This window comes from Chelonia mydas, chromosome 5, assembly GCF_015237465.2.
Source record: "Chelonia mydas isolate rCheMyd1 chromosome 5, rCheMyd1.pri.v2, whole genome shotgun sequence".
NCBI classification, from domain to species: Eukaryota; Metazoa; Chordata; order Testudines; family Cheloniidae; genus Chelonia; species Chelonia mydas.
The window spans coordinates 60,428,457-60,455,312 of record NC_051245.2 but is presented as its reverse complement, the minus strand read 5'-3'; the positions used below and the strand labels follow the sequence as shown (position 1 = coordinate 60,455,312).

Genomic DNA, 26,856 nt, shown 5'->3' with positions numbered 1-26,856 from the left:
ATGCAAAATATAATGTAATGTAATATAATGTCATGTAGGAATGTTAGCAAATAAACCACAGAAAAGCTGTCTCTGGTCCCCCAATAAATGATATAAAGGTATTTATTTTTCTACCAAGAAGTAAGGTTACAACAATCGATGGGCCATATTCATAATAAATTCATGTGCTAGAATTGTAAACCACCTAGATAAACATGAGGGACGACTAGCATAGCTAACTGTAAAGGAAAATCATGTCTTTATAATGTACTAGAAATCTTTGTGTGCTTCAATAAAAGTGGAAAAAGTAAAGCCAGAAAATGTAACTTATTCAGACTTTCAAGAAGCCTTTGACATGAGGTTATTCATGAAACTAACTAGCTCTCACCACTATGGCATATTCTGATGTGGGTCTCCCTCAATCAATCCTGTTGAAATTGTTCCACATTAATTATTACTTGGGCTAGAGAGTGAGAATGACTCTATAGCCCGCTGCAAAGGGCACTCACCTGAGAGGTGGCAGATCTCTCTTCAAATCCCTTCTCCTCATCAGCAAGAGAAGGGAATGGAATTAGAGTCCCCACATCCCAGGTGAGTACCCTAGCCACTGAGTTAAAAGTTATAAATGAGGTCCTATACCTCCCAGCCCCTGCCTGTTTTGTGTGGAATTAAGCAGTCTTTGAACATGCCTATTGGATCAGGCCCTGCATGGGTGGCGGATATAATAGGCCAGGGGAGGCTCCACCTCCCCTGGTGCAGCTGCTGCCACCAGACCCCAGTTGCAGATTTGGCAGGGGGAGTTTTTGCTTTTTTATTATGCCCCGTGCTCCATGGGCTCCAGGGAGATTACTGATGAGCCCAGGAAGCTGAGTAACACATACTGCCTCCTCAGCCACCCTGGATCCTGCATGGGGCATATCAAAAACTCAGGTTCTTCTTCCAGAAGAAAGAAGAAGAGAAGAGCTTTTGAATTTTCCTGTGAGTCAGCTTAGGGTCTGTGGAGGGGAGGCGCAGCTGCGGCAGCTCCAGCTGGCCTGGGGCTCCTCTGAGCAGGTTGGGGGCTCAGGGCTCCAGCCGGCCTGGGGCTCCAGCCACGGAGGGGGTCTCAGGGCTTCAGCTGTGAAGGATGGGGCAGGGGGTCTCGGGGCTCCGGCCGCGGGGGTGGGGAAGGGGCGGAGCCAGGGGCTAGCCTCCCCGAAGTGGGGCTCCAATTGCCACCTATCAGGCCCTGCATACTACTTAAGTGGAAAAGTGCCTATTTTCCCCTGATTCATGGATTGCAAACAGGGAAAGGGACCTCCCTGCAGCCTGAACTTAGGTGCCTATCTCTGTGAGGTGGTGGGGCTTAGGAGATACCCCTCATCAGTATCTCCTATTGGTTATCTTAGGCAGCTCCCCGCCTAACATGCTGGATTTTGTGGATCACATGCTTAGCTATCCATATCTCCCCTTTCATTGTACAGGGAGACTAGATGTCTAACACAGGGTTTGTGAATTGCAGGGTTGTTCCTGTGATTTCCTAGGTGCCTAAAAGTAAAGTGGCATGATGCTGAGTGTCTCAACGCTTAAGTCCCTTTGTGAATCTGGGCCTGAGCACCTTCCAGTAGAAGATTAAACACTGTGACTACTTATCTGGCACATGTATCTCTCATCTACTCCGCAGTGAAAGAAGTGTGTGTAGTTGAGTGTTTTGGTCTGGAGTTTATTTATATACATATTGTTGTGTGTTTATGTTAGAGAAGACTAGGTCAGAGAAATGTGGCTTTCACATTTGGTAGTGAGGTTTGTTATGGTCCTTAGTTCTTGTGGGAGTTCATTCCACAGTTTTGGGCCAGTGCCTGAGAAAGCTCGGTCTCCTGCATAGGTAGAATTGTCCTTTTATTTATCTGTTGAGCCAATGGAGCAAAATTGTTGACCATATTCTTTATCCTGGACTTTAGGAGGTCTTTTAGAAGCCCTGAACCTAGGCCATTGAGCATAAGGACTGAGACCTGGATCTTAACTTGTTATTATGGAAAGGCATCAGAGGGAGCAGAACACAAGTTTGATATGCTTGCAGTGGCTGGTGTTGCTGAGGAGACATGCTGCAGAGTTTTGTACTAGATGTTTTTTTCCTAAACGTTGAAGGCTTTGTACCGGGATCTATCATGTTGTCATAGTCCAGCTGGGAGGCGATGAAGGCATGAATAGCTGAGTCCAGGTCATTGTCCGCCAAGATGGGATGGAGTCTCCCAGCTGAATGAAGATGATAGAAAGCATTACTCACCTTTGTTTGTATGTGAGAACTTTGCATCAGCAAAGAATCCAGGAACATTCCTAAACTACAGACTAAATTGACCAATTGTGGCTGGGTGCCTTTAATCAAAGGAGACTGCACCATGGCTGCAAATTCTTCAAGATGCTTAAGGCTCACTGTGCCCGAATAAGAATACAGTTACTTTCATTGTATTGATTATACTGTTTCAATAGAATGTTGAACATCCCAGAGAGTAATTTATTAGAAAGCTACAATTTGTTTTTGATCCAAACTCAAAGTGTAATCTTCCAATACATTTAAAATAAACAGCTGCAATTAATTTAGTACTTATCTTGTAAACCTTTCGTTATGATCAGGTCAGGCATTAAACTATCTTTATTTTCACAGGTGATAAAAAATTGTCACTAATCCAATTGTTTAGTTATTTTGAGCTATCCCCTCCACTACAGATTTTGAGGAATTTTTATTGTGCTACACTACAGTAATTAATCATTGCGATTTCAATATTCTTGGCTGGTCCTCCTCATTAAATGGCATCTATTTTTCCTCTTCTTCAGCATCAGGGAGTTTTCTCCACATTGCTATTTGGTGCTAATTTGTAGTACTTGCCTAATCACTGACTGTAGGATGGAAATGTCCATGAAAAGAAATTAGGATATGATAATCTGAAATTCATGGCACAAAACTGAAATTTGGACAAACAGATATTTCTCCTTTGGGTGAGCTGAAGCAGCTAAACTTTCTGTATAGCTTTGGGATACTCACAGAAGAATCCTGTGACAAGCCATTCCCTCTATACAAGTTATAGATTTCCTTTTTCCTGTTGGGGCAGAGGAAATGTAGAAATTTGGAAAGGAAGAGCCCTCAAACATATCCAGGTGTGACTGACTATAGGAATATAATGGGTATTGGAAGATTCCTGAAAAATGTATATGGAGAAGGGATTCTTTCCCCTTCTATATGTGGCTGTATAGCTTCATGTTCTAGAGGATCATCTGAAACTAGCTGTGGAAAATAAGACATTTTACCTGTTCCTCTCCTTTCCATTTTCCGCAGGGTTGTCTGGACTTCAGTGCAAGTGGCTGCCTGGGGAGAGCAATTGTTGAAAATGAATAGAACCCTGTGCAATTTGTGTAAGACATAAGTGCGGAAACCACTGATGTGTATAGGGGGCTAATGTATTGCAGTCACCCCAGAGGGTTGAAGTTGGATGTAGTTTGCTTGCTTTGATATATATATATTTGAGTTGGGTTGAGAAACCAGCAAAACAGAGCTCACTCACTGGAAGGCAATTTTGACTATTTGTGATTATCAAAATTCCCATGGTACTTTTTGCAACAGTAGGGTTGTTACATGCAGTGTCTTAGTCAGATTCCAGGTTGGGTAACTATATCCTGCTTACCTGAAATCCTGCCGCAGTTTTAACCTCATATATTCTTTGCTTCCTGTCTTAAATTGTGTAGTGCTGCCATGTGCGGGATAAACAGCAACTGCATTCCACTCCAGAAGCTGCTTCATTTCTGTAGTGGGTGAATTAATTTATTTATTTAAAGCTTGCAAAAATGCTTTTGGGAATCTTTCAGGATTGTAAGATGCCATGAATTCAACAGGACAAAGTGATCTAATTAAATCGATTTTAAGTTCTAAAACACCTTGATCACTAGGAATACACAAAATTAGTTTCTGCATGACCCTATTGATACAACCTTGCCATCCGAATCCTATTACCCTCTTGTTTGTGCCCACCCTTGCTTGTCCTGTCAACATTCTAGACTCAAGTTTTTGGGCCATGTACCCCAGCTATCCCTCCTGTGAGGTGCTTAGAATACCTTTTAGATATGGTGCAGATAACAATCAATAGTAATATCATTTTGAATGGATGGAAGCTTTATTCAGTAATTCTTAACAACCAACATAGAAACCACTCCGGGCCGCAGGGTGCTGGCTGCCGCTTCCCGCAACTCCCATGGGCTGGGAACGGCGAACCGCGGCCACTGGGAGCTGTGGGCAGCCGTGCCTGTGGACGGTCAATGTAAACAAACTGTCTAGCGGCCCACCAGCGGATTACCATGATGGGCCGTGCCCACCACTGCTCTAATTTATGGCAGTCTCCCCAGCCTATGGGCTAGAAGGTACCCCAGAATTTCACTCAGTGCTATGGGCACACTCTTCTCATCCCCAGTACATCCTTACATCAGGCCTTTTGAACAGCATAAGACTATTTACATGGGGTCTACACTGTTCCTGTGCTAGGTGAATTCTCCCATGGCTTCTTGCAGCTTCTGCACCGTCCGTATGTGTCCAAGAGTGACTTCTATTAGCCAGAATGGGAGCCAGGCAAATTACAATATAACATTGTCCTTAACAGTTGTTTCATGCATCCTCATGTTATTACCATAATCCGAGCAACCAGTAAAGAGAAGTGAACAATCCTCAATACAGATTAATGCTTCACTTGTTTTACAGATACTGGAGCCTGCAAAGCTACCAGGCAGCTGACATCTCCAGACTGCCACCCAGCAGCAGCTGTAACCAACCTGCACTCTGCTGCCTGAGACCTGCTGCAGACACGGACCATTCGAACATTTTGCCTTAAGGGTTTGACAAGCAACAGCCTGATGGCTCCTGATTGGCTCCCTGCCCTATATGAGCCCAAGGGGCGTTCCAGGAAGCATCCAGACAACAGCATGGCTCTTCTGTGGCTGCCCTTGTTGGGAGCCTGACAGTTTGACACTTTAAATTTGCCCACATTTATGCTATGCTATTACATAATATTTCTGAAATACCCACAAAAATATAGGAAATATTTCCAATTTTTGATGTATTAAAAATACAGAACCATTTTCTTTTCATGACCTTTCCAGGGTGAAAAGGAGACTGTGGGCCTGACAAGAGCAGGTTCTGGAATTGTTTCATTGACCAGAATGATGGCAACTCTTTGGGACAGTGGAAAGTTTAATCCAGCCTGCTGACGATGTCATTACTAATGTTTATATTGTGGTAGCGCCCAGATGCCCTGGATAAGGCTGACACATTATGACACAATTCTTATGTGAGAGAAGCACCTGTCTGGCCTAAACTATTTTGCTGTTGGTGATGTTTGGAAGGTGATGGGGACTAGTCTAATCATCATGGCCAACAAGCTCCTTACATGGCAATGGATTATTAATTATTTAAATTCCTCAGCTACATTTATTTAAATATACACAAAGTAATTAAGCACAACAGTTGCACCAAAGGGCTAAAAATCCTACTAAGTTTTAGAATGAGAGCATGGTTTTATATAACACAGCACCAGGAGACAAGAGATCTGGGCTCTATTCCTGGCTCTGACAGTGACTTCTTCGGTGACAAGTTGGGCAAGTCACTTCAGACCAAATTTCAAAAGTGGCCTTTAATTCAGGTGGCTCAGGTTTTTAGGTATCATCATCCACACTTGGTAGAGGTTCTGATGTGCTGAGGTGCCTACGACTCCAAATGCAGTCAGAGGTTCAGCACCTTTGAAAATCAAACCTGAGATGGCTCCAGTGAGGATGCTATGTTCTGTAGCTTCTTTGTCTATAGAATGGTGACAAAAATACTTAGCTTTTTCACAGACATGTTATGAGGTTGAGTTCATTAATGTTTTCCAAACACCCTAAGATCCTTGGGTTGAAGGTGCTATAGAAATGCAAAATATTATCATTTGGGTGGCTGCAAGCCATGGTAAATGGAAACAGTTATTTGCATTACAATTACTACAGTCAGAAGTGAAAACTCTCAGCAGTGTGCAAAGCTATTTTATAATGCTGATGAAAAATTGGTGTGAGTCAATCCTATAATTTAAATGGGCATGTCAAGGACTTTTGACATTTAATATTTTCCTCTGCCACTCCACAAATTCTGTAATAACAACTTAGAAGCTTGAACACATTTTCTTTCCCTACCATTTAGTCTTGTTACATATGGCATTTTGCCATGTTTCCAGTGTGCATAATTCATCTAGCTATCTAGGTATTTCTATGGCCCTTATCACCACAGTATTTGACCACCTCACAATCACTGGTAGATTTTATCCTTGCAAAACCATGTCAGGTAAAGAAATGTTCTCCCCATTTTACACATAAGGACAGTGTCCCTTAAGTGACTAGCCCAAACCCCCAGAGAGAGTGTAGAGCCAAGAACTGAATCTAGGTCTCTCAGGGTCCAGATTGAGTGACCTAACCACTACATCATGCTTCCTCCCAATAAGCCAATCAACATCTGTTTCACTTACACTTTCAATACTGTAAGTTCTTTGCGACAGATATGCTGTCCTTCTTTGTGTTTGTAAAGTACTGAACACTCTGAGTGTTATTGCACTCTAAATAAGCAGCCCTGGGTCTCGTTGATTTCAATGGGGATTAGTGCCAGGATATGCTTGTGCAGATCCAGTTGTAGGTTTGGGACCATGGGCCAGATTGGCACTTACACTAGGGCAACTTTACACAGCTAAGGAGTTGTAATGGGGCTGTAACATACATTAATACCCACTTTAATGTGCTTTTACATTTCCAGAGATATGTAAAGGGGCTTTAGCGTAAAAGAGAATAAGACCAGCCTTAAGACTGCAAGCTCTTTGGGGCAGGGACTGTCATTTCAGTTATGTCTGTACAGTGCCTAGCACAATGGGGCCCTGACCGAGTTATGGCTTCTAAGTGCTACTGTCATTCAAAAATAAATAATTTAAAATTCTGTGAACAAGAGAGTAGATTTTTCCTTGTTCGTGGCAAAGTATATTCCACATGTCATCATTAAACACTAAGCAACCTAACATGAAAATACAACAGCTTTTGAGATAGCAACTGACCATCAGTAAGCCATCTATATTTAGCATTTGCCCAGACTGTAAATAGCTTTAACATAACTATTTGGCTTTTACCTAAAATGTTAAAATGACTTGAGAAAGGGCAGATAGCGTTATAACTAAGAGATGCACATCCTGTGTATCATCTAACAAAACTTCATTATTTCCAAGTTCTGTTTCAAGCTGTGTTCTTTCTAATATTAGAAATGTACTGAAAAGATGGACACAAATTGGCCAGACTTTTCTCCAGGATTATGCATGTTGGTTGATCTTTGATCCACAGGGGCAGTAAGCAACAATAGCCTTCGGAAGAAGCCTGGAAGTGCTTTTTTAAATTTTTTCCCATGAGGGCTAGGTTAATAGGAAGGACTTCTCCAGGAGGCCTGCCAGTCAGCCTGGAGAGTGTTTTGCTCAGAATAGTTAGCCTGCTGTGCCCACTCTAAAAAGAATTTGAGCATATGGTACAACATGCATTTACATTTACAAAGACGCAGCATAGATTCACATCCTAGTTTGAGTTGCAAACGCTCTGTACGTGATATTCCAACAATGTGATAAGAACATACTTGCACTAGAGATTGGCCTGAGATGTGATATTCTGTTTCAGATACAAACTTCTTCAAATTACCAAATCTGAAGATGATCACAGTTACCATCCCTGTGAAAATGGTAGAGTTGCAGGATGTACAGTTTCAGCAGGTGCAAGGAGACCTACATATGAAGGAAAGAGCTTGGAACAATGTAAGAGGTTAGGGAAGGTGAAAGGAGACCTAGACAAGAGCCTGGATCAGAGGCAGAAGCAGAGCAGTCTTTCAGGTTAGTGGGTGAGAAAGAAATCCTGGTAAATGAGCTTCAGTTAGAGAGTTTAATAAAAGAGGAGAGATACTGACATCCCGCTCATCCTCCCCTGCCCCCATAATACTATAAAAAAAAGTCCTTAAGTTTCAGTGAATCCTAAAATCTTCTTGTTTTTATGGCCTTAAATCAAATCAACCCTAAGGTAACCATTCAAATATAACTAAACCTACGGAGTGTAATTCTTATGTTGTTGTGAAATTGTGTGAGGCAAAAAGGTCATTCCTGGAACTCTGTGCCAGGTAAAAGAACAAGAATTTCTAGACTGGCATTATCAAAGATGTGTGAGCCCTAAGTGTGCAAATCCTTGCTTGCATGCATGTAAGCAGCTCTGATTTGCATTTGCTCAGGTGAGAGTTGTGTGCCTAAACCGGGTACACACATTTAGGCATGGATGGCTTTCAAAATTTGCAACCAACTGTCCATATATTTATTTAAGATGAAGTAGCTGAAACCTTTGTGGGCCAGGCAAGAATGAAAATTGAGGATAAATGAAGGGGTCCATACTGCAGTAGGGATGAGGGGATCAAGCACTGGCTTGAGACTCAGGATACTGAGGTTCTATTCCCAGGTCTACCCCTGGCTTCTTGGGTGACCTTTGGCAAACCGCATCATTGCTCTGTGCCTCAGTTTCCCTATCTGTAAAATGGGGGATAGTGATACTTCAGATTTACTGGTGGAAAATGATATATAAGAGCTAGGTATTATTTATTATTGTTGAAGAGCCTTTTTCTTTCCAGACACTTGCACTAATATTGCCCATTTCAAGTAAAAGTTAGTGATACAGTTTGCAATCTGTTTAAAATACTTTTTTCTCAAATGCTTCTCTCCTCTCCACAGTGTATCAGCGTGCTGTGCGCATCAAAGATCATATTGACATATCCAGATGGATATTTTTAGCATGATGGAAAATAAAATCTTGAGAAAGGTCAGTCCTTTCACTGTGCTAATTAAATTGCTGTGGAAAGAGATTATATCACGATGGTGACCAAGAAAATAACCAAAATAGCATATACAAATCTTCAGTAGGTAGCTGTTATTAAAATGCAGGCATAAGAATGGCTGGCAAGAAAGACAAAGAAATATGCAAATCTTTTGCTCGTGAGTCATTCAAACCACCATCATTATTATTTTCTTTGATTTTCTTTCAATTCCTCAGCATCTCAGCCCCTTGAATGAGACCCTCAGCAACTTGCAAGATCAAAGCTATAATAAATATATACATAAATCTACATACGAACTCTTAATTTAAATTACTTTAAAGATACCATAACAATTAAAAAGATGGAATACTTTTAGGTGACATCTTTAACCAGAATTCCAAAATTGAATGCGATGAATCCAGGGTCAGATGACTCAGCAGCACTGTTCCCTCTAAGCTGTGCGCATGTGCGCGCGCACACAGACCCTAAACCCCGAGCACCCAGAGAAACACCGCGCGCACTCCGGCTTTGGCTTTTTTTGTTTGGTTGGTTTTTTGTTTCGGCGGTGGCACAGAAGAAATTTTTTGCACACACGGCCTGTTAAAAATTCGAGGGAACATTGTTCAGTAGAAAAAGGTAACTGGGCCAAAATTTTCACATTTGGGGAACTGACAGTTAGGGACCTAGAGTAACATTGGGATTTAGGGTGGGAAAATCTGTGTGATTTAGGCTTCTAAGTCATGTAAGCACTTTTGAAAATTTTACCCATAATTTCGTATTTTGTCACCTAATTAAGTTGTCTAATTTTCAGAGATGCAGAAGAAGTGGTGAAGCACTGGAATGCGTTACCTAGGGAGGTGGTGGAATCTCCTTCCTTAGAGGTTTTTAAGGTCAGGCTTGACAAAGCCCTGGCTGGGATGATTTAGTTGGGGATTGGTCCTGCTTTAAGCAGGGGGTTGGACTAGCTGACCTCCTGAGGTCCCTTCCAACCCTGAGATTCTATGTCACTGACTGTCAAGGCCTGGTCACGGGCAGTCAGACCAAGTGATTGGAGCTGGAGTCCAGTCACAAGTCAGCTGGGTCAGGATACCAGTGGGTCAGAGGTAGGAGACAAACTAGAGATTAGAACCACTAATCAGGGGTCAAGAGCCAAGCCAGGTCAGGATGCCAGGAAGTCAAGCTTGGGGAGCAGGAGGCATACACTCCAGAGCAGGGTGGATCCCAGATGTTCAGACAGCTTCCTGTTCCTACTGCTGGCTTAAGTAGTGCCAGTGGGCCAATCGGCTTCTCTGGGACTCCACCAATGGGACATCGGCATGGAGCCTCAAACTGGGGCTAGGTCCTGGGTCAGCAGTTGTCAACAGGCTGCAAAGTGGAGGGTGAAGCGTGGCTGCTCCTATGGAGCTGGATTTGAGGCCTGTGAGCCATGACACTGACATGCAAATGTAAGGTCTTCGTCCTAAATGACTCTGCCTGAATTTTCCCCTCTGCAAAATAGGGATAATCATTCTTACTGCCTTAAAGTTTGTAAAGCGTTCTAAAAATTGTGACTAAGAGTTTCAAACTAGAGGGGTACACAATTTGTGTAAGCCATTTCTGTGATTGCACACAGTAGCAGTAATTAAATGTGCAGCTTGTTGCTGTGTATTTCAACCATTTAACTGGTAAGGATTAATTTAACTGCATTTTAGTCTGTGCCCTCTCTGCAGGGTGGAAAATTCTAAGAGACACCTTTACCAAAATCACATCCCCATAAAAAGTCCAATCTGAGTTCAAAACCGACTGCAGACAGGAATTTAACCAGGCTTCTAACTAAATCAATTTCAAACCTGATCTGGCTGACTGTTGTGGGTTGGATAAAATTGTTTGCCAAAACTAGTTTAAAATCGTGCTCCAGTCTATCTACATTTAGCTGGAACTGTGTTTAAATTGCAGTTGATTATTTGTAATATCATTAAAAAGAAAAGGAGTACTTGTGGCACCTTAGAGACTAACCAATTTATTTGAGCATGAGCTTTCGGATGCATACAGACTAACACGGCTGTTACTCTGAAACCTGTAATATCATTGAATCTAGAAGCCCCAAATGAGTCTGGGGCTCCATTGTGTTTGGCACTCTACAGACCACATGGTAAGAGACAGCCTCTGTGCTGAAGGGCTTATAATCGAAATAGACAAGACAGACAAAGGGTAGGAGAAAGGAATTATTACTATCTCCATTTGATAGATGGGGGACTGAGGCACAGAAAGATGAAGTGCGTTGCTAAAGGTCACATAGGAAGTATGTGGCAGAACCAGGAATCAAACAAAGTTCCTGAATCCAGTCTGAGATCATCCTTCCTCTCTGAGAACAAACTCTGTTTTCAAACACCTTCTAAAGCCCACTACAGATAGGACATTTGTATTCTAGAAATATCCTGAAGATGTCTTGGTAGTTTCCATGGTTGTTTGTCTGAGTGACTCTCATAGTCAGGCAATGCGCAAATCCTTTGGCACATACAATTTATTCAGTGTATTCCGACGCTATATTTTGAATACTAACAGGTTTCAGAGTAGCAGCCGTGTTAGTCTGTATTCGCAAAAAAAGAAAAGGAGTACTTGTGGCACCTTAGAGACTAACCAATTTATTTGAACATAAGCTTTTGTGAGCTATAGCTCACTTCATCGGAGCTGTAGCTCACGAAAGCTTATGCTCAAATAAATTGGTTAGTCTCTAAGGTGCCACAAGTACTCCTTTTTTTTTCTGAATACTAAGTGTCAGTCTCTCTTCAGTGAAAGTGATTTATTTTGAATATGTTGCTTAACAATTAGGGTTATTTGTAAATCTTGCACTTTCATGTACATTTCAAGTAAACTGTTCTGTTTTTTAATAATCCTGTACAAGACAATGAGCCATGAGCCATCTGGCTTGACTAGTGTACTCCAAAGACAGATAATGAGGGAGAAAAATGCACCTCTGTTCTGAAGTGGATATTTAATTTCTTGCCCAAATGCATGGGGATGTGCCGCATACTCCCTGCCCCTCCAGCTGCCTCTCAAATCTTCAATATTCATTTGAGGGAGAAAAATGCACCTCTGTTCTGAAGTGGATATTTAATTTCTTGCCCAAATGCATGGGGATGTGCCGCATACTCCCTGCCCTTTCCAGCTGCCTCTCAAATCTTCAATATTCATTTGAGTAAGAGCAGTTAAGATATTTTCTCCAAGTGAAAGTCAACTGCAAATCTCCACATACTAGATCAAAATCTTTCAGCCATCACCAACAGTACTACCATTAAAACAAACATTGCCTGATTCTCCTCTCACTTACACTGGCTTAAATCAAAAGTGAAGCCATTAAAATCAGCAGAGTTTCAGAAAAATACCTGGTGTAAAAACCATAGGAATCAGGCCAATAATTTTTAGTAAGTGCCTTGGCCTCTATTGCCTTGATCTTTATTTTATTTTACTCTACTCCTAATGTAATCCTAGGATCATTCACTTCAGCTTGATCTAATATCATTATAGATCCTCCACATCCATTCAGACGTTCTCCAAGACTCTGATCCTGCCATCCTTACTCAGACAAGGTGCCTACTGATTTCATTGGGAGTTCTACTTGAGTGAAGACAGTGGGTGAAATCTTGGCCCCACTGAAGACCAAACTCCCATTGACTTCAGTAGGGCTAGGATTCCACCGTCGATCTGGCCACAACTCCTCTCCCCCATTCTTGATGAAGATCCAGAAATATGTTACCATTGGTGCTAACAAATAGTAAGTATTTAATATGTAAGCTCTCTTCTTTTTTTTTTTAATCAGAAAACCAGAGGTAACTGCAGCAGTCAGAATCTGTTATGCTAGGAACGGTCGGCTATCATGTTAGCATAAAGGATTCTGTCTTTATGGACAGAGCTGTCTTTAGTTCACTGATAGGAATCTTGCAAAATGAGCATCCTCTGTGCACAGAATAATCAGACTATCCAAGTCAGCCTGCTGCATTAAGAGAAGGGATACAAATACCAGACCTTGATTGCAAGGTTCCCATCTCTTGCAGGGAGGGAGCAGGCCAGGGAATCAACCCCAGGGCTGATTTTTAATAGAGAAGACAATGAGCCAGCTGCAATTAGTAGGAGAGAGGTTTAAAAGATTAAAAGAAATACTTAATCAAAATGAGTTGGTTCCTCTCTCCCAGGAACCATGTAGGAAAAAACATGTTAAGTGGAATAGCAGAAAGATATAAATTAGATAGAAAATTAAATATTTAGGGTGAAATCCTAGTCCCATTGAAGTCAGTGGCTGTTTTTCCATTGATTTCAAGTGGGGCCAGGATTTCACCCAGAGGATAAAATATTTTTTTAATATATGCCTTTTAATAGTAAAGATAAAATAGCTACTATTCTCTTAAAATGGGGTTCATCTTGGGTGGGAACTTTATTAGAACAAAATATGAGATTATTTTTGTACATAGGAGATACAAGTAGGGAACTGAGGGCTACTGCAGATTATGAAAGGGGAAAAATAACATTAAAATCAGAATACTCAATACATCCTTTTCTATGGCTAATCCATGACATGAAATGCCATGGAGACACTGAGACACAAAATGTAAATCTGGAGTGATTAAAATTCTTCTAGTTTACCTATTCTCAAGTAGATTGACCGACTCTGACTATAGCTACTGTTTGGAGGGACCTGGCTGTGATCTGATACAAAACAGCATAGTGAAAACGAACAAAGTACAGGAGCTCATGTCAGGAAACAGTGTTCTTGTTCTGCATGTCAGTGAGTCAGTGCAGAGTTTTTAAAGAGGTCATGGGTTTGACCCAACGATATTGATCTCTCACTGACATACATCTAGCTGTGTTCCTGGCAGCCAGAGAGAAGACAGGAGTAAGCAGTGAGCTGAAGATTCACCCCTGAAATGTGGTGATGAAGGGCAAGAACTCCTTTACTAAGGAGTTTGCTAATGAGGATAGGGGAGCCTCCCCAATAACTCTCCCATGATTGGCACAGGATGAGGGCCTCCACACCTATTGCTCCATGACCAGTGATAAGGGATGCCCCACTCTGACATGCATATCTTCTTTAAGATAGAAAAAGAAAAGAGTTCGTAGACCTACAGGCTTGGAAGAATCCATCTTCTTTCACCCTTGGGGCTTCACAGGAGAGTTACTCTAGCAGGTGTGTTATGCCAAAGAAGGTGGGGTGAGTGAGTAAGTGGTGGTGGCGGTAGGGGGGTTTGGCCCAGATACTGTGGTGAAAGGTGTGTGTGTGTGTGAGAGAGAGAGAGAGATTGGCTTAGCTATACTGTGGTGACAGGTGCAGTATAAAAAGCTAGCTTGATAAAAGCTGGATTTATGGCCCATCAGAACTCGCTCTTCCCCCATTATGGATTTCAGTGTCAATTGTACTTTCTTATGTCTAGGACAGTCTGCGATGGAGCTGACGTCTGTGGTTTAGCCCATAAGGCCACAGGGATGTGGCCAATTCCTCCTGTGACAAATAATGTTATCCCATGCAGTATCTTTGGGATCCATTGTTTTAAAGGAACGGTTTATGTATGATTTTGTTCTATCGGATGGGGGAGGGCTACCACAGCTCCTCCAAAAACTAAAAATAGTGGATGGTGGTTAAGGCAAATCAGCCAGTTCTAACCCAACCAGAGAGGTACCACCTCCTGGAGAGGTTTGCATATATGAGTTCAGACTAGATCCTCCAGAGACCACCAGACAAAGAAAGGACTTTTGGATAAAGGATGTTAAACTGACTCAGGGCCTTCTTTCTGATCCAGCAAACAGGCAGAACCTTCTGCCTAAGTGGGAGCCCCAATCCTTACAGAAGTGTTGGAAGGACACTTAGACCCCCTTAAGACTGATGCATGACTTCTGGTAAGCTCCTAGCATGTGTATAGGAACTAGTATTGTTTTTAATATGTTTTCTGTGTAATACTTTTACCTTAAGGCTAAATGTTTGCTTATAAAGAGCTGCATGGTGACTTGTAACTGTTTGTTTGCAGCCTTCAAAGGGAAAGCAAAGCACAGATGCTGAGCTTTATGCACTCTGGCTTGCTGAGGATATCACAATGTATGCAGGGAACCGTCCAGCTTGGAAAAACTTTGGTCGGGAGTAAGTTGCGGGTCTGCGACCAAGAGAGTTGACAGCTGGGAGCCAGAAACCTTTAAGTGGGTGCCTTTGGTGGACTAAAGAGGGGAAATACAGATGCTGTTACCATGAAAATGTGACACCTCCCAACACATGGGTGATTTGAGGTGAAATGTTAAGTATTTGACAAATACTGGATAAGATACGCTGAACACACAGCAGCTGACATTTCTCTAAAAGTTATTATCACACAGCACTAACTGCCATATTTTTTTTTAAACTTTACACGTCATTGCTATTTACAAAAGCCAGTAGACAGTGGAGCGGAAGACTTCGTTGAAAATGCCAAGGAGAGCTCAGAGCTCTGTATGTTCTCTCTTAAGGTCATAGGAGAAAGGAGAATGTAAGTTGAATTTTTCATGACAATCTGGTGTCACAGTAAAAATGAGGGGGAAAAAAATGAAAACAGAGTTTTCCTTCTCTACAAGGAAACTCCAATAGCAAAGTGTCATCAGAAAGTCCTAACTAGCATACTGCAGCAGCAAACACAACATTGCCCTTTGCTTTCCCAAAAAGTGCAGGCTAAACGAAAGTAATGTTTTCAGTAGAACTTAGACACTACACCTAACAACTTGTTTAAATGAAAGGTATGAAAATAAACAGCCACATAAATGTTTTGACATAAGGAACTGATCTATAGGGGTTTTTTGTTTATTAATTTCATGTTTCTTCATGGGCTGTTCTTATCCTCTTTCTCCCCAACAAATTAACTGAAGTGCAAACCCACCCAGCTACATCAGTGTTGTGTTCTTTCATAAAGTGTAAGAATTTAATATTGATTATCATTTTGATCAAAGGAAACAAAGAAGGAACAAATAAGTCTTGGGCTGTATACAAGCATCAGAATTTGGCCCTGAGAATAACACAGTAAAGAAAACTGTTATTAAAGAGGCTTGCCTTATCTAGAAATGTACAAGCCTTGGTATTCACACACAGCTCTTATCTAATTAAATTAGCATGCTACATATTTAAACATAATGGGCCAAATTCCCTTCTCAATTGCACAGGTGCAATTCCTAGAATTTGTCCCTCTTTTTCAGGATCACATTTTCCCTTATATTTATTAAACAGGTAGATACGTTTTAAGTGATAGATTTAATCCATTTTCATTTTCTCACTGGAATGATGTGCATGTGCTTTGCTCAAAGTGAATGATGGGCCTGGATACCCCTCCTCTCTCACATGCATTAGACAACAGCTCTTGGATTTTTTGCAACCCTAAAGTAGTTTTCAGGGAATCACAGCAATTAGTGATGGAAAAGTCTATAACCTAAATCAAAAGAAACATGGAACTTGCATTCAATAAAATTAATATTAATATTAATATTTGCAAAGTGCTCTGGAGCAAAAGGGAGCTAAAAGAATGCTAAATATTGATAATTACTATTAAATCATCTCATCCATGTCAACCTTCCCAATTTGCATTGCCTTATAATGCATTTTAAAAAAAGAAAGATGAACATTTTAAATAAGTTATTTTGGTGCTTAGGAATTGATTTAAAACTAAGTCTCAGGAATACAAAGCACTCTTCAAAAACAACTTACAGCAACATCTGAAGACAGCATGGGACTGGGACTCAGGAGTCCTGGCTTGTGTTCCCAGCTCTGCCACTAGGTAACCTGGGGGCACCCATCCATGTGCCTCAGTTTCCCCATGTTGTAAAATGGGGATAATGATAATGACCCCCTTTGTAAAGTGCTATAAAAGAGCAAGGTATTATAATTATTATTTATTACTATCTCAGAAGAACATATGTAAGCATTAGAATGTACTTCAAAATATTATATTTTTCGTTTCATTATTTTATTTACTCCAGTAAATCAAAATAATTTTCCTTACTCTCTTTATCCAAAACTTAAGCCCTGTTTTCACAAAACACTTAAGAACATTCACTTAAGTGCTTTACTGAATTGAGGTCTAAGTGCCACCATGTTCTCACTGTGGAATATTCAGGTGTGGATATTATTTCTAAGGAAAATGAAGACATAGAGCCAGCTTCTGCATTCTTCAGATACCCAAAACTCTCATTCAAAAGAGAAGGAATGCAGAGAAGGACCTGCAATCGGAAATAGTTATAGATCGTTACTCTTATAAAAAAGAAGTTTTAGATCAACTTTGCCTCCTTTAATTCTTGTTGCTCTCTGGTCTTCTTCTGAGAGTATAATAAGTGAGAGACCCAATCCTACATTCCTTACTCAGGCAAAACTCCCAGTGACTTTTGTGGGAATTGCGCTTTAGTAAAGGCTGCAAGACTAGGCCTAGGTATTAGATTTTACAGAAATATAGAATACAGTTTTTAGATGCATTGCTCTAGAGATCTGAAGATGTAAGTTGTTCAGAGAAGAAGGGAAATTTTCCACTGAATAAGAGCAGAGTCTGTCTCTAAGTGCGATAAGATTAACAAAATTCCCGTTGAAAAAATGAATTAGGACTATTTGTACCCATCTATGTTCTTCACAGCTTTCAAGTGTTCTGCCATATTCTTTTACTGCTGGCAGGTTGGGGGGGTTTCCATTTTTTTGGTAATACCGTAGGTATTGTTTGTTTGCACAAGTCAAAAGATAGAGGGAAGCCCAGTGCCAGGGCTGGACATTGACAAACTGCTGTATGCAAAGCCAGTCTAACACTAATCTCTAAGTCAGCTTGGAAAATAATCATTTTAATGATAAAGCTTTTCTCTTCACATCTTCACCAAAGCGCTCTGGAAGCCACAGAGCATCACAACAAAATTAAAATTCAGTGAAAACACGATTAAAGTCCCCCCTCCCGCCATCCTCATTAAAATTTCAAATGAATGAAATCAATTGAAGAGATTCACTATAAAAAGAAGGGGGTGATAAAAATATGGAAGAAAGGAGGGTAATAAATACATGGCTGATAGTGAAAAATACCTTGGAAAAAAAAAGTCTGAAGGTGTTCTGTGTAACTGGAGAGGGATTGACTGAGATGAATATCAAAGGGGAATGTAGTTCACTCTTTAAGCCTTATCACAGCAATGGAGTAATCGCCTGTTGACCTGAGATGTAACAGTCAGATTCCTAAAATGGGGTGGGCTCTGAGCCTAGATACTTAGCAGGGCAAAGTGTATGGTGGAGGTCTCAAATAGACCATAAGCCTACATTAAAAAACAACAGTGCTAACCCTCTTTCAGGCACTTGGAAGCCAGTGCAAAGAATACAGAGAATGACATATGATCATTCCAACCAGTGAACAAATATTTTACTGCATTGAAAACATGCTGTTAGGAGCATATCACAGATAAAGAAGAGCCCCGCTGCACAACAAAAAAACCCTACATATTAAGCATGGCTTTCTCTTGGAAGGCAACAGTCTGATGTGATAACAAGATCCTTAACCTGACTCACTGCCTCTTAATAAATCTCTTCATTTAAGGGGGAGATGAAGGAAAAGGCTACCTTCATGACAAGACAACAGCCTCTACTCCAGAGGAAGTTGCACATCTCCAAAATGTGTAGTGTAAGGATTTTTGGCTGATTAGATATCACGGTGACCAGCTATACTGCATACCATGGCTACATAGACTTTATGATAGCCTCCTTCTGTTCCAAACTCTTGAGCTAAAGGAGTAGCTGTAGTAATAAGCTGTAGTAATAAGCTTTATATCTAGAGCTTCATCACCCTTGTAGGTTCCAGTTCATGAGATCACAAGTATTGAACTCTGTAGGATCTGTTAATTGGTGTTATGGAACCTACACATGCAAGAAAGGCTCCATTTTTCACCTGTGCAACAATGTGGATTTTGAGGAGCAGTGTTTAGACTAGTGGTTCTCAAACTTTTTTTTTCGTGGACCCCTTTAAAATTTCTGACTGTCTCAGCGGACCACTTAATGATCTTTCCAAATGTTATTTATACTGTTAGATAACTATTGTAAATAGCTATATTGTAAATGGCTATATAAAAAAACCTTAATAATAATTAACATTTTTGTTCTGCAAATAAAAGCATACAACTCATATTTTAATATTAATAGTCTTACCTTTCTAATGCGATAGATGTGCCCTCTCTCCCACGACACAGCAGCCCCCAAGCTGGGGCTGGGAAGGAGGGGGGTCTCTCCCTCTCTCCTCCACTGCGGCAGCCCTGACCTGGAGCTGGGAAGGAGGGGGGTCTTTCCCCCATCACAGCAGCCACAGAGCTGAGGCTGGGAAGGAGGGGGTCTCTCCCCAGCAGCCGCAGCCCTGGAGCTGGGGAAAGTCGCCTCTTTCTCTGGACGTTGCAACCCTGCACGTCCCAAATTCCCCCCATTCCCTCTTCTCACCCCACTGGCCCCTCCCACCTACCCCCTATTCCCCCCAAGGCCACCACCTCACCTTACATGTGCATCTTCTTGTAGGTCCAGGCACCTTATTAGTGAAGCCGCGCAGGCGTGGCTCCACTAATTAGGTGGGTGGCCCTTCATTCTCTCGTGTGCTGCCACCCAGGCATGCACCTTAAAGGGAACTATCCACGTACCACCTGAATGGAGCTTGCGGACCGCTGGTGGTTCACAGACCAGAGTCTGAGAACCTCTAGCCTAGACCTCTTGGTCTGCAGAAAAATGAAGCTAGAGAACGCTCCACCCAGTGCCCCCAGAAATCTCCAAGGGGGTGGAACTGGGCCTGCTAGAAAGCAGAGGAGGGAAGGCCACTGCCTGAATGGACAAGAATAGTAAGGCTGGGGGATTACAACAATCATATGGTGAGACTATCACCAAGATACTCAATCAGCTGCACAGAGAATCCCACACAGCGCTCACTCGGTCTGTCTGTGCACGCATGTGCATGTGTATATATATATATATGTAAAGGGAGGTAGGGCAAGCAATAGAGACTAGGGAGCTGAATCCTTGCATGTTCATTTGAATATCTCTGGCATTTTGCCCTGTTCCTGGTGCAGTTAAGGGCCTCCTCCTCCCTTCTGTTTCAAAGAGAAAAAACTCATACAAATTTGCTGTCTCTGAATGCTATTTCTTTACTCACAGAGCTGTTTTCACAGACTTCCTATTTCTCTGTTCTTAGATCTTTCCTCTGATGTGAAACGTTCCCTAGGAACTGTTTATTCCGATAACAAAAATAATGACTTGGTTGTTCTGGGCTCAGCTGCTTATTTTTACCCACCTGCTCCAGTCTCCAAAGCCTTGGTTAAGTACGTATCATATACACTGTGACAGTGCAAACAAATATGTGCTCCTGTGGGTGTGCACTTACTCACTCTGCTATGCACTGGTATCTATTTGGGAATTTCCAGTCACTCAGTGCTCATGCTGCCGCTAAAATAACTTTTAGGCATAAAGCTTATGAATTAATCATTGTTTTAATCCAATGAAAGCTGAGCTGTGCTAGATCCGCTCTGTCACCTGCTACCTATTTCTGTCTTGGGTATTAAGACCGCTGTATATAACAAGGTTATATTTTTTTTCACAAGTACTGGGAAGGAATTTTCAGTTTTTAGAAATAAACCTGCCTTCTGCAAGGAGTGGCTGGTATGATAGTAGCAAATGTATTGGTTAGATGTGGGTTTTTTTTTGTTTTCTGTGTGTGTGTGATGTCCTTACAGCGGTGTACATGAAAACCAAATAGCCCATTACAAAGAGGGCGAATATTATGCAATTCAGATTCTGTAGCTACATGTCAGATATTCAAAAGCATTCCTAATGTCCCTTTTCTTCTTCATCTGACCAGGAGGAAGAATGATCTAGAGATTAGGGTGGTAGCCAGAGACCTCGGGTTCAACACTCACCTGTACCACAGATTTCCCTGTACGATCTGAGCCCTGTGAGTGGATCTTCAAAGGTGTGTATGTAGTGTGGCAGAGTGGAGGTGCCTGGGGAATTGGAAGGGACCCAAGGAAATACTGGAGGGTCCGTGGAAGGAAGGGCATCGATAACTATGGGAGGGAAGAGGGAGCTGGACACCAAGAGAGGATTAGAACGCCACGCCCCAATTTAAATCCAAACCATCGGGCCTTAGCCAGATCCCACTTTTATACCAAAGTTTCCACTTTGACTGAGAATTGGGGAGATTAAATTACTACTCAGAAGTTAAAATCTGCTCAGCTCAAAATCCCACAAAGGATCTTCCTGATTCCTGACTTTTTCTGTAACCATGATAACAGCCTTTGCTGCAAGCAAAGGAGAGCCTGTGGAATTATATGATGCCGAATTTTATCTAGAGACGTTATTAGTCTTCAGAGGTGAGTTTGGCATCTCTAAAGGGAAAGGTGCCATTCAACCTCTAGGAAGGACTAGCATTTTCATACCCCTACCCTTTACATATCCTGCTTTCTGACCCCAATATATGAAATGCCATTTCTGGAAGAGAATACCACCAGAACAACATTACAGTGCAAAAAGCAGTAATTCGTTGGCTCTGTGATGTTATTCTCAAAAGTAATGCAGTCTGAGGCACCTCAGAGGTGTTTCTAGAACTTATACCACAATTTGGCAAGGATTTTGAGTGTAGATATAAGTGTAGCTATTTCAGTATCTACATATCTAATCTGATCTCTTCTATTGCCCATACTTTACAATGAGATTCTGTAGAGTTGCTTTACATATGGATGGCAATATAAAACAATGGAATCTGTTCTAAAGGGGCATGGACAACTTGAATGTTCTGAAACCGTCCAATTGCCAAAATCTGAGATTTTAAAACTCAAGAGTTTAAATTTCTTTCCTAATGATAGGTTTCAGAGAAGCAGCCGTGTTAGTCTGTATTCGCAAAAGAAAAGGAGTACTTGTGGCACCTTAGAGACTAACAAATTTATTTGTATCATTGATCAACCTCGGCCTGGACTAGTCCACACAAGAGATCCACTTCCTGGACACTATGGTGCTAATAAGCGATGGTCACATAAACACCACCCTATACCGGAAACCTACTGACCACTATTCCTACCTACATGCCTCCAGCTTTCATCCAGACCACACCACACGATCCATCGTCTACAGCCAAGCTCTACGATACAACCACATTGGTTCCAACCCCTCAGACAGAGACAAACACCTGCAAGATCTCTATCAAGCATTCTTACAACTACAATACCCATCTGCTGAAGTGAAGAAACAGATTGACAGAGCCAGAAGAGTACCCAGAAGTCACCTACTACAGGACAGGCCCAACAAAGAAAATAACAGAACGCCACTAGCCATCACCTTCAGCCCCCAACTAAAACCTCTCCAACGCATCGTCAAGGATCTACAACCTATCCTGAAGGACGACCCATCACTTGCACAGATCTTGGGAGACAGGCCAGTCCTTGCTTACAGACAGCCCCCCAGCCTGAAGCAAATACTCACCAGCAACCACAAACCACACAACAGAACCACTAACCCAGGAACCTATCCTTGCAACAAAGCCCGTTGCCAACTGTGTCCACATATCTGTTCGGGGACACCATCATAGGGCCTAATCACATCAGCCACACTATCAGAGGCTCGTTCACCTGCACATTTACCAATGTGATATATGCCGTCATGTGCCAGCAATGCCCCTCTGCCATGTACATTGGTCAAACTGGACAGTCTCTACGTAAAAGAATAAATGGACACAGATCAGACGTCAAGAATTATAACATTCAAAAACCAGTCGGAGAACACTTCAATCTCTTTGCTCACCCGATTACAGACCTAAAAGTGGCAATTCTTCAACAAAAAAACTTCAAAAACAGACTCCAACGAGAGACTGCTGAACTGGAATTAATTTGCAAACTGGATACAATTAACTTAGGCTTGAATAGAGACTGGGAGTGGATGGGTCATTACACAAAGTAAAACTATTTCCCCTTGTTTATTTCCCCCCACCTATCCCCCTCTGTTTCTCAGACGTTCTTGTCAACTGCTGGAAATGGCCCACCTTGATTATCACTACAAAAGGTTTTTTTCCCCCCGCTCTCCTGCTGGTAATATCTCACCTTAAGTGATCACTCTCGTTACAGTGTGTAGGTAACACCAATTGTTTCATGTTCTCTATGTATATAAATCTCCCCACTGTATTTTCCACTGAATGCATCCGATGAAGTGAGCTGTAGCCCACGAAAGCTTATGCTCAAATAAATTTGTTAGTCTCTAAGGTGCCACAAGTCCTCCTTTTCTTTTCCTAATGATGTTTACAAAGCTTTTTGGGTGAGTGCCAAGCCCTATTAATACCACCAAACATAATCCCCCTTTCCTCTCTGTGCACATCTACCTGCTGCCTCTTCAGCTTCACTTTTGCTGCTGCTGCTACTGCTAAATGCTTTCATGCAGGGCCTAGAGAAGAAAGTGCATAGGAGCTTCCTAAGATCTGTACAAGAGAATGATGTCATCCTGCTTTAGTGCATGAGACAGGAAATGTGACTTCCCATCAACAGGAAAATTTCCTATTCACAAAGTGCTGTCAAATGCACTTGGTAAACAAAATGAAAACCAGAGAAAAATATTTGCTATAATCTCTTTTGCTTATATTTTATCTGGTTCTTGCAACAGTAACTGGTACACATTTTAAAATGGCAATGTGATTTTCAAGATATTGGTTTCCCTTTAGGTGACCACTAAAGAGCTCTACAAAAGTTGATTGCTTAGTGGAAGGAGCTTTCTACTAAAGGTTCAGAAGAATTGTATGCAATATGACTGGAGATACTTTCAGATGGTCAGTTAAGACTGGAGTTGCCTGTGTCGTTTTCACCCAAATAACACTACTATTCATGAGAGAGACAGGCTTTCAAGCTTACACAGAGCTCTTCTTCAGCTCTGTGTAAGCTCAAAAGTTTGTCTCTCTCTCTCTCACCAACAAAAGTTGCTCCAGTAAAAGATATTAACTCACCCGCCTTGTCTCTTTAATATCCTAGGACCAACATAGCTACAACAACTCTGCATGCTCCTATTCGTGTAATATATGCAGAAAATAAATGTATGGTAATAGAAAAATGAATGTGGAATGCAATATATTGTAAGTAATGTAAATGGCATTGAGCTAGATTTGCTATACTCACATTTTAGTAGGGAAGAGTCTTCTAAAAAAAAAAAGAGGAGAGGAGAGACCAAAATGTCCACAGTGATTCAGAGATGAGCTCATATGGCTTGACTTCTATATTGATTTTTGTTTCTGCCTAGCAACATGACTTCATAGTGATTATATAAAAATACAAAGGAAACTGAAAGCTGCTGTGTTGCTCTTGTAAAAAAACAGCAAAAATTATTCATGGAAATGTCATTAAATTAGTCTTTGGAGATTCCGACATTAAAATGCAAAACTAGACTATTTGATCAGTCAGAAGTTAAATGTAAGAGCCTTCTTGTATCTGAATTAGGTGTTGTCCTTTAATTTAACTAAATAAACCTGTATATGGAGTCCTGTTCAAACATATCACAGACAGCAAACATTCTCTTTTTGTTGAACAAAATGCAAAAGAGATAGTGGGTGGAAATCAGCCTAGAAAAACACACTGTCCATCATAGCCTATTTCAGATAGGAGAGAGTTTATTAAACAGCTGTATATATTTTCAAGGAAAGGGGAAAATTTTCATTGGTATATTTCCAGATACTGCAGCAATATTATCAGAAGCACATCTTCTGGAAGAGGTTCTAGGGACAGTTAATAAATGTGGTGGTGGCTATTGAGGGAAGAATACTGAAAAGATTGTTCACAAACATTTGTTTGGAGTTTTACATCAATGTGCTTTGATATTGTTTATCCTTTGTGTTTGCTTTCCATGCATATTGTAGTTGAATGAGTTCCCTGGCAGGTATGCTTTTGCCAGGAGCTGAGCACCAGCATCCAGGAAGGGGTTGAGTGCCTTCAACTTCCATTGGAATAAAGAGATTGATCCTGTAGGGAACGGTGTTCCATTTTGTTTGCCTCTTAGGATCAGACCCTCAGAGAACTGTGCTCTGCTTTTGATGGTTTACCTCAAGAAAGATGCTATATAGCTAAGATTGTTCTTCTCTGGATCTTTTCAGTGAAGATAGCTAGAGGCACTGCAGCATTTCATATGATGGGAGAGAATAAAATCTAGGATTATTTAGCATGAAAAAGATGAGTTATAAGGGTGTTAACTGAGATACTGTATTTAATCTAAAAAGGAGACTGATCATTCCCTTTCTTTTATGCTACCTCATAATGCAGTATCAGAATGAGTCATGCAGTGACATTTAAAGCAGGTAGATTTTAAAGTAATAAAAGGATATACTTTTTCACACATCCTGCAATCCCCTTGTGGGATTTAGTAGCAAAGATGGTCATGGAGATAAATGCTGACATCTACACTATGGCTTGTAAAGCTTTCTCCTTTCAGTCCACCCTCCACCATTTGATCCTCTCACCAAAGTCTCTTTTTTAAAGACTCCAAAAGTGGGTAAGAGGTGAAATAGCTCATTCCCTCATAATTGTGTCCAGTTAGGCCTAACTTTGAACATACCAGTTTTGGTCCACTAATTTCCTATTCCATTCTCCTTTGTTTACAAGTCATGATCTTATAACAGTCTTTGGATGGTATCAACAGACATTCTTGTTTGGACTAATTCAGTCTTTTTGTCTTTAACTGTTGCTGACTTTTATAAATTATTTTATGTAACAGGTTGAGTTGGACTTTTGTCATATTGGACAATTTAGAGTATAGGTCTCTGCACAACAACACTGCCTCGTGCAGTGGGGCCCGGGTCCCTGACTGCGGGTTCTGGACACTGCTTCAATACAAATATTAAGTAATAATTAAATAGTGAAGACACAAACTACTCACCACAGGAATCAGGAAGAAATTTCTCCCTTCCCTCATGTTACAGTATTGCACAATTGACTGGGGGCATTATGGGTTTTTTCTTTTTCCCCTGAAGTATCAATTATAAGCCAGGCTTGGGGGCCAGATGCCAGCCTACATGGACAGCTATAGAAAAATTCTGTAGTGTTAGTACTGTATATTGAGAACAAAAAAAAGTCTAGTTTGCAAAAATGTTATTACATTGATTATCACACAACAAAAAAGCCACAGTAAAAATACTTCCTATTTATATGCATCACCCATAGCGCTCACTGAAATGTCATCTATTGTGTGTATCTGGCATATATCTAATCAGCAAATCTGGTTGTCATGAATAGCTTTCTTAGAACTATAATTGGTTACCAATGCTGAAACCTTATCTCAAGAAGTGTTTAAAACCTGTGCTCCAATAGTCAGTTATGCTTCAGTAGTTCAAACGACTGTAATTTTCAAGATGGATTTTAATCATTTGATATAAGTCAGCATTTGACTTTTTAGATTAAAGTACACATATAGTCATTGAAGGCTATATGTTGCTAAGTGTTACTTAACAGTACAATTTGGATAATACATGGAGATGGAAATACCATCCTGCGGAGGAGTGAAGTTCACATGCAAGCTTTGCCTATATACAAACTTGCACAGGTTTAGCTATACCAGTGCAAACTCCTGTGTGGACACTCTTATTTCAGTTTTCTGTGGCTTATTTTGGTTTAGTATATACCTGTTTCTGATCAACATAAACTACACCAAAGTAAGTTCAGTTTAAACCAAAATTAGAATGTCCACACAGGAGTTTGCTCCGGTTCAAATAAATTGGTTTAAATTCACACCTTCAGATCATCCACATACAGTTAAATTGATGCAACCCTACATATGTCCAAGTCCCCAGACTTATTTAAATGGAGCTACCAAATTGGTGGTCAGATACAATGGTCATAGGCATGATATAAGAACTTAGCTAGATGGAAAGCACAGCAACATCACAGAAAAAAAAAGTGAGACATTCAAGCTTCACTCCATCCACTGAACGAGAAACTAACATGTCCAGCCACCCTTAGAGTAATGACAAATAAAGGAGGTTGTTGTAGGTGACTGAGAGCTACCATGTAGTGATTGGAGTACAGCAGAACTACCA

General features: G+C 41.1%; 1 long non-coding RNA gene across 1 annotated transcript; it reads right to left on the bottom strand.

Annotated features, from left to right (window-relative positions):
• Positions 1 to 1,902: 1,902 nt before the first annotated feature.
• On the bottom strand, positions 1,903 to 24,076 carry LOC122465924. The gene is made up of 3 exons (XR_006291067.1): positions 23,954 to 24,076; positions 3,265 to 3,322; positions 1,903 to 2,214 (listed from the first exon to the last, which is right to left on the bottom strand). It is a non-coding gene; the product is annotated as an uncharacterized LOC122465924 (long non-coding RNA).
• Positions 24,077 to 26,856: the final 2,780 nt, after the last annotated feature.